Source organism: Pseudochaenichthys georgianus, chromosome 3, assembly GCF_902827115.2.
Source record: "Pseudochaenichthys georgianus chromosome 3, fPseGeo1.2, whole genome shotgun sequence".
Taxonomy (NCBI): domain Eukaryota; kingdom Metazoa; phylum Chordata; class Actinopteri; order Perciformes; family Channichthyidae; genus Pseudochaenichthys; species Pseudochaenichthys georgianus.
The window spans coordinates 22,364,241-22,373,527 of NC_047505.1; positions in this window are offsets into that span (position 1 = coordinate 22,364,241).

A 9,287-nucleotide genomic window follows, 5' to 3' on the forward strand; every position below is an offset into this window, starting at 1 on the left:
AGTTGTTTTTCTTCGGACTCCTGCCCGGCACTCGGCCCCAGGGACACGAGGCCCCGTCCGTGGGCTCGTAAGCCTGGACGGGCCAATCGTCCTCCTCGGCCACAGCAGCAAGAGCGTCCGCTCTCCGCTTTCTGTCGCCCGAGGGGAGACGAGCGCTAGTGTGTGCATGCTACTTGCTGGTTTAGAGCTGCGTACGCATGCTCTGACCCCGGGCAGGATTCGCATACTGTTTTCTGTGCTTCAGTAACTGTGCTGGTTGCTGAAGAAAAGAGGGAGCAGATTGCCGGGCCACCTTCCTATTTATACCGGAAGGAGGCCCGAGGGTGGGGCCCACCTAGCGGGTGGGCGTGGACTACAAGTGTTTCAGTGCTGCGCGGGGGCGCAGAGGGATAACCCAATAGCGATAGCCTTAGAGGGCGAAGCCATATACGAAATAGAACATGGCCTTTCCTCATGGCTAAACTCTAGCCCATGAGTGATGCCAATGTGTGCCTGCTGTGCGAGCATGGCTGTTTTATTCAGTATAATTATGCAAATGTCAAAGACATCTTGCCATCACAATTTGTACTTGCTGCCCTTCATGTTATTACATGATTCAGCTAAAAGGTTTACCCTGAGAACCTTTAACGTTTTAACCAGTTTAGTGACAAGTGACATTTGACCTTTTTAGAGAGGTTTAGCAAAAAAAACTCCACCTCTGAGGTGATTTGGGTGGAAATGAAAGCTTTAGCGCAAGTTCAATAAGGAAGACCTAACACGAGTCACTTACACATCACTCGATGGCTCCCTTCCCCCCTCATTAAATATGAGGGTGTCACCCCTCAGCAGCCAATTGCTGCACAGACTAAATTCCTTAAATACCTGCTCTTCCTCCCTGTCAGTTGTCATTTCAGGTGACCACACGCAACCCGCCTCCACCCCTCTCGCCTCCCGTCTCCTCCAGGACAAAGCAGTCGGCCGTCACTCTACACTCGTCGATCAGAGCGAGCGGAGTGCATTTTCGCGAGCGGAGCACATTTTCTCATCCGCCTCACGGAGCGTGGAAAGTGAGGGGCAGGGCTGCCTCTCTTCCGTCGGCGTGGATAGGAGGTTTACCTGTGCACCTGTGCTGTTGTGGGGAGGTTTTTCCCGGGAAGTCGCGGAGAGACGGAGCGGCTGCACGTTGTTGCTTGGGCCCCCTTTTTCCACCTGCCCAGTTGTGCTGTGGCGGGGACCTGCTTCCACTTGTCGTGTGCTGCTGTCCTGGCGAGATTTTGCCACGGGGGGCGTAACGGAGAGACCGGAGCGGCTTCGCGTTCGGGCTGCGGCCTGCTTTACACCTGCTGTAGTTGAGGCCTGTATCCACCTGCTCCACCTGTCGTGCTCTACAGTGCCGAGGATGTTTTACCATGGGGATATCGCGGCGAGACCGGAGCGCCTCTACGCCTCGAGCTGGTCCTGCTTCGCCTATCCTGCTGTACTGAGGAGGTTCTGCACCGGGGATATCGCGAGGAGAACGGAGCGCCTCCACATTTCGGGCCTGCTTGCACGCCTATCCGGATGCTGTGCTGGTCTGGGAAAATGGCCCATATCGTGATTCTACTATGCCTGTTAACTGTTTTGGACTATGAGAAGATCTCTAGTCATTCTGAGAAGACTACTGGATTCAGGTCTGTTCTGCCACCCGCAGTGGGCATCCCCTGCAAAGGTTCGGATGTGTTGCTCAAACAATTACCGGTTGCCTTGTCACAGTCAATCTGCTCGACAAAATATGTTTGTCTTTTTTATTTTCCTGCGATGATGGTTCTTCAGGACTGGTTCTTAAGCTCTAATCACACTCTCGCAGACTTTTACGGTGTTTCTAAATTAGATGACAATGTATGTGTGTCATTTAAGAGGAAAAGATGCCTGGTTTTGTTGTTGTTATTACTGTCAAGAAATGTACAACCTAACCCTGGTCCGCCCAGTAGTAATAGTCAGATCGCTACTCCTGCTGATTTTAAAGCTAGGTTTGGGTTGGGTTTCATCCACTTGAATGTGCGCAGTCTGTTAGGTAAACTAGATTTTGTCCGTATCTGGGAAAAATCGACTGACGCTGACGTCATTGTTTTATCTGAAACATGGCTAAATAAGTCTATTTTAGCCTCTGACATTGCCTTAAATGGTTTTAATGTGTATCGTACCGACCGGCCTAATGAAGGTGGTGGCGTTGCAATTTATGTTAAGAATAAGTTCAGTGTAACCACATTAGTTTCCAAATCGATCAGTAAGCAATTTGAATTTGTAGCCTTAAATATAGAAGTGGCAAAGGGTCAACAGGTCATGGTAGTGAGTTGTTACAGACCCCCCTCAACTTTCAAAGACTCCTTGTCTTCACTAGCAAATCTTTTATCACAACTAGACTACAAGGAAATAGTGCTACTTGGAGATTTAAACTGGGACTGTTTAACTGCAGTGTCAGACGATTTTAAAAACCTTTGTATCTCATTGAATGTTACTCAGATTGTGGACAGTCCTACTCGCCCAAATATTAAGTCCCCTAATAAATCCTCCCTAATTGATCTCATTTTAACTAATGTTCCCCATAAATATTCATCTGTGGGAGTATTTGCAAATGATCTCAGCGATCACTGTGTTGTAGCCACAATTAGGGACACTAAGGTCCAAAAGGTTAAACCTCGCATTATCATCAAGAGAGACATAAAACATTTTGTGGAGCAGGGTTTTGTGCATGATCTGTTTGATTTTGATTGGGGTAAAATCGATCTGTGTGCTGATGTGGAGACCGCATGGTCTTATTTTTATCTTGGTTTTATGGAGATCATAGATAGACATGCACCCCTGCGTACATTTAGAGTAAAGGGACGTGACAATCCTTGGTTTTCTGCTGAGCTGTCTAGTCTCCTTCATGAGAGAAACAAGGCCTGGGCAAAGGCTAGGAAATCAGGCTCAGAGATAGAGTGGCTGCATTTTAGGCAGCTAAGGAATAGCTTCACTTAAAATGTCAAAAGCGCAAAGTCAAAGTACTATTTGTCAGTTACCACAGAAAACCTAAATAATCCTAGGAAATGTTGGAAAGCAATAAAATCGATATCAACCGGTGAGATCCGTAATGAGCTACCTCCGTGCCTTACCACAGCATCTGGCTCTATATCGGACAGGGCCACTATGCTAAATTGCTTTAATGAGCATTTTGTGTCCTGCGGTTCTATGTTTGATTCTGTGACTAACTCTGCTTCTGTGAACACCACAGTCTGTGACTCTGAACAACGTGGTCTGGAAAACCCTTTCAGTTGTACTCCTTTTACTGTCAATGTTGTTCATGAAGCCTTATCTAAGCTAGATCCTAGGAAACCGGCTGGCCCGGACAACTTAGAACCTTTCTTTTTAAAGATAGCTGCAGATTTTATTGCTCCACCTCTTACTTCTCTTTTTAACCTCTCCCTCAGCACAAATACAATTCCAAAAGTATGGAAGTCTGCTTATGTATTGCCTTTACTGAAAGGAGGGGAGGCAACTATTTTAAATAACTATAGGCCAATCTCTAAATTGTCAGTTCTGGCTAAGGTTCTTGAATGCCTAGTGAGTGAACAGGTAAAGGAGTTTTTATGTACAAATGACATCCTGTCTAATCATCAGTCAGGATTCAGAAAGAAACACAGCACCATCACTGCCACAATGAAAGTGGTGAATGACATTACTAGTATTTTAGATAATAAGCAGAGTTGTGCAGCTCTGTTTATTGACCTTTCCAAAGCGTTTGACACCGTTGATCATCGCATTTTAAAGCAGAAGCTAGCCAGTATAGGCATATCCAGCCTTGCAGTGGGGTGGTTTGTGAACTACCTCTCTGAAAGGTCCCAATGTGTTCATTTTGATGGACTGTCTTGTGAGTGGTTAAACATTTCTAATGGTGTACCACAAGGTTCTGTTTTAGGACCACTTTTATTCTCCATATATATTAACAGCGTAGGTGATAATGTGGATGAAGCTACTTTCCATTTTTATGCAGATGATACCGTGATGCACTGTGCAGGTCCCACCATTAAGGAGGCTGTTGTTAAATTACAGGCTGTTTTTAACACTATTCAGACTCAGTTCTCTGAATTAAAGCTTATTTTAAATGTGGATAAAACCAAGGTAATGCTTTTTTCAAAAGAAAAAAAGACACCAGAGCCTGTTTTAGATATTGTAACTACGCAAGGAACAAAACTTGAAGTTGTTGCCTGTTACAAATACCTTGGTATCTGGCTTGATGATTGTCTCTCTTTTAAACTTCATGTCAATAACATGCTAAAAAAACTGAGGGTTAGGCTAGGGTTCTTTTTCAGAAACAAGTCCTGTTTCTCGCTTGAGGCCAGGAAAAGGCTAGTCACTGTGACCTTTTTACCTGTGCTGGATAATGGGGATTTGGTCTATATGAATGCACCTGCCAATTGCCTGGTCAAGTTAGATGCTGCGTATCACAGTGCACTCAGATTTGTGACAAACTGTAAAGCATTAACCCATCACTGTACCCTGTATGCAAGGGCTGGTTTGCTTTCACTAACTGTACGGAGGCTCAGTCACTGGTAAATTTTTATATACAAAGCCATGTTAGGGAAACTTCCATCTTATATCTGCTCCCTGATCTCACGGAGAATTGTAAGTGGCTACTGCCTGAGATCGAATGCTGTGGTTTTATTAAATGTGCCAACTGCTAGGACTGTCTTAGGGAAGACAGCTTTTAGATGCGCAGCTTCTCTGTCTTGGAATAGTCTGCAAATTAAATGGAAACTTAACAATCTGGTGCCACTAAATGTTTTTAAAGCTCGGTTGGATGCTACTCAATCGGAAGCTATTGGTACCTGTTTATGTGGATAATTTTGTAAATGATGCTGTATGATGTCCTTTTGTTGTTCTATTTATGTTTTTATGTTTCATGTGGAACTACTTGAGCAGGTCTCCCTTGGAAAAGAGATCAATGATCTCAATGGGATTTTATCTGTATAAATAAAGGTTTGAAATTAAATGAAATGAAAGCTTAACTTCCCTCTTCAGACCGGTCCCACCTATTTATCACCACCACCAGTGTCTAGACCCCGGGGATTTCATTGGAGCGGTGCTTTCCCTCCTGAATGATTATCCTGCAAACCGGGGCCTTATCGCCAAACACCATTCCATTCTCCTTTTGTATTATCATGGCAATCTCTTCATTCATATGACGTGTAACAATAAATATGTATTCCTTACATCACGTCTCTCCGGTTTGAAATGGGGGTTTTACCGTTTCTCTGGAACCCATTGGTCGATTTTGGTGATTGACATCACTTTCTGACCGTTAGAGCCAATAGAATCAAAGGGGAATCTCCCCACTCACACACATGGTAAAACAAAAAAGTGGGGCTTCGCGGACGCAGTTTTGCATGAGAGTGAAGCTATAGAGCTCTAGCTCTTGCTCTGACATCTGGAAACCGAAAAGCAGGTTTATTGCTCATGGATTATCAGAAATCATTTCAAAAGGGACACAGACAGCTACCTAGCGCCATATGTTTTGATGTCTGTGCTTGTTATTATCTCCGAGAGTTTGTATAATTGAGTGATAATGAAGGATACAACCAGTTCGGTTTTAAAAGAAAACACGGCACAGATATGTGTATTTTTGCTTTAAAAGACATTATAGCAAAATATAGAAGCCATAATTCCACCATGTTTCTGTGTTTTATTGATGCTTCCAAGGCATTTGATAGACTGAATCATTACAAATTATTTGACAAAATGTGCCAGAGAGGGGTACCCAAGTACATAATAAGGATCTTAGCCTTTTGGTATGCACATCAGACTATGCAGGTGAAGTGGGGCAATACTGTGTCTGAACATTTTTATGTTGGTAATGGGGTCAAGCAAGGTGGGATTTTATCTCCTTTGTTGTTTAATCTGTACATGGATGATCTGTCGAGGAAACTGAACTTGTGTAAAACTGGCTGTGTCATCGGAGCTACTGTTGTCAACCACCTTATGTACGCAGATGATTTAATCATCTTCTCCTCATGCACTGCTGGCTTACAACAGCTTCTGAGGACTTGTTCCCAGTATGGCATTGATTTTAATATTAAGTATAACGCCAAGAAGAGTAGCATCATGATTGTGAGAAGTAAAGAGGATAAAAAGGCTGTATTTCCTAATTTTATTCTCAGTTGCAACATTCTACTTGTGTGCAGTGAGATTAAGTACCTTGGTCATTATATTTCTGATGATCTCACAGATGACAAAGACATCCATAGACAACGCTGCAAACTGTATGCCCAGGCAAACATATTAATGCGTACATTTCACAAGTGCTCTGTAGATGTCAAGGTATCACTTTTTAAAGCTTTCTGTACACCATTGTACACGGCTCACCTGTGGAGTAACTACAAGGCTAGAAGCATACACAAACTAAAAGTTGCATACAACGATGCTTTACGGTTGCTGCTGAGGGTACCGAGATGGCACAGTGCCAGCCAGCTGTTTGTTAACTTGGGGGTTGTCAACTTGTCAAGCCCTTTTAAGAAAGTTAATGTACAAATTCATGTGTCGCCTGGAAGACTCGGACAATCATGTTATCTCGATTTTAATTAACCCTCTGAAGAGTTCTACCGGTGATGGACATGGGGCTGGCAGGGCCCCCGGTAGAACCTCCAACGGCACGGGATATAGGGTTGGCAGGACCCCCGGCAGGGGAGTAGACGGCGGGACCTCCAACGACACAGGACACAGGGTTGGCAGGACCCCCGGCAGGGGAGTATTTTGGGGGACCTCCAACGGCACAGGACACAGGGTTGGCAGGACCCCCGGCAGGGGAGTAGACGGCGGGACCTCCAACGGCACAGGACACAGAGCTGGCAGGACCCCCGGCAGGGGAGTAGACGGCGGGACCTCCAACGGGACAGGAGAAAGGGTTGGCAGGACCCCCGGCAGAAGAGTATTCTGCGGGACCTCCAACGGGACAGGAGAAAGGGTTGGCAGGACCCCCGGCAGGGGAGTAGACGGCGGGACCTCCAACGGGACAGGACACAGGGTTGGCAGGACCCCCGGCAGGGGAGTAGACGGCGGGACCTCCAACGGCACAGGACACAGAGCTGGCAGGACCCCCGGCAGGGGAGTAGACGGCGGGACCTCCAACGGGACAGGAGAAAGGGTTGGCAGGACCCCCGGCAGAAGAGTATTCTGCGGGACCTCCAACGGGACAGGAGAAAGGGTTGGCAGGACCCCCGGCAGGGGAGTAGACGGCGGGACCTCCAACGACACAGGACACAGGGTTGGCAGGACCCCCGGCAGGGGAGTAGACGGCGGGACCTCCAACGACACAGGACACAGAGCTGGCAGGACCCCCGGCAGGGGAGTAGACGGCGGGACCTCCAACGACACAGGACACAGAGCTGGCAGGACCCCCGGCAGGGGAGTAGACGGCGGGACCTCCAACGGGACAGGAGAAGGGGTTGGCAGGACCCCCGGCAGGGGAGTAGACGGCGGGACCTCCAACGGCACAGGACACAGGGTTGGCAGGACCCCCGGCAGGGGAGTAGATGGCGGGACCTCCAACGGCACAGGACACAGAGCTGGCAGGACCCCCGGCAGGGGAGTAGACGGCGGGACCTCCAACGGGACAGGAGAAAGGGTTGGCAGGACCCCCGGCAGAAGAGTATTCTGCGGGACCTCCAACGGGACAGGAGAAAGGGTTGGCAGGACCCCCGGCAGGGGAGTAGACGGCGGGACCTCCAATGACACAGGACACAGGGTTGGCAGGACCCCCGGCAGGGGAGTAGACGGCGGGACCTCCAACGGCACAGGACACAGGGTTGGCAGGGCCCCCGGCAGGGGAGTAGACGGTGGGACCTCCAACGACACAGGACACAGAGCTGGCAGGACCCCCGGCAGGGGAGTAGACGGCGGGACCTCCAACGGGACAGGAGAAAGGGTTGGCAGGACCCCCGGCAGGGGAGTAGACGGCGGGACCTCCAACGGCACAGGACACAGGGTTGGCAGGACCCCCGGCAGGGGAGTAGACGGCGGGACCTCCAACGGGACAGGAGAAAGGGTTGGCAGGACCCCCGGCAGAAGAATATTCTGCGGTACCTCCAACGGGACAGGAGAAAGGGTTGGCAGGACCCCCGGCAGGGGAGTAGACGGCGGGACCTCCAACGACACAGGACACAGGGTTGGCAGGACCCCCGGCAGAAGAGTATTCTGCGGGACCTCCAACGGCACAGGACACCGGGTTGGCAGGACCCCCGGCAGGGGAGTAGACGGCGGGACCTCCAACGACACTTGCGTAGGGGCTTGAATAGGGAATGGAGAGGGAACTCGATTGGAGACTTGAGAGGGGACTCGAGAGGAGACTGGAGAGGGGACTCCAGAGGGGACTAGAGAAGGGAACACGAGAGGGGATTTGAGAGGGGAACTAAAGAGGGGACTCGAGGAGGGACCAGAGGAGGGACCAGAGGAGGGAACTCGAGAGGGAACTCGAGAGGGGACTCGAGGGGGAACTGGAGAGGGGACTCGAGATGGAAACAGAGAGGGAACTCGAGAAGGGACTACAGAGAGGACTAGAGGAGTAACTAGGGAAGGGAACTCGAGAGGGGAACTAGAGAGGGGACCCGAGGAGGGACTAGAGGGCCTAAAGGAGGGACTAAAGGAGGGAACTCGAGAGGGGACTCGAGGGGTAACTGGAGAGGGAACTTGAGATGGAAACAGAGAGGGGACTCGAACAGAGACTAAAGAGGGGACTAGAGGAGAGACTAGAGGAGGGACTAGATGAGTAACTAGAGAAGGGAACTCGAGAGGGAAACTAGAGAGGGGACTCGAGGAGGGACTAGAGGAGGGAACTCGAGAGGGAACTGGAGATGGAAACAGAGAGGGGACTCGAGAAGGGACTACCGAGGGGACTAGAGGAGAAACTAGAGGAGGGACTAGAGGAGTAACTAAAGAAGGGAACTAGAGAGGGGACTCGAGGAGGGACTAGAGGAGGGCCTAAAGGAGGGAACTCGAGAGGGGAACTAGAGAGGGGACTCGAGGAGGGACTAGAGGAGGGCCTAAAGGAGGGAACTCGAGAGGGGACTCGAGGGGGAACTGGAGAGGGAACTTGAGATGGAAACAGAGAGGGGACTCGAACAGAGACTAAAGAGGGGACTAGAGGAGAGACTAGAGGAGTAACTAGAGAAGGGAACTCGAGAGGGGAACTAGAGAGGGGACTCGAGGAGGGACTAGAGGAGGGCCTAAAGGAGGGACTAAAGGAGGGAACTCGAGAGGGGACTCGAGGGGGAACTGGAGAGGGAACTCGAGAGGGA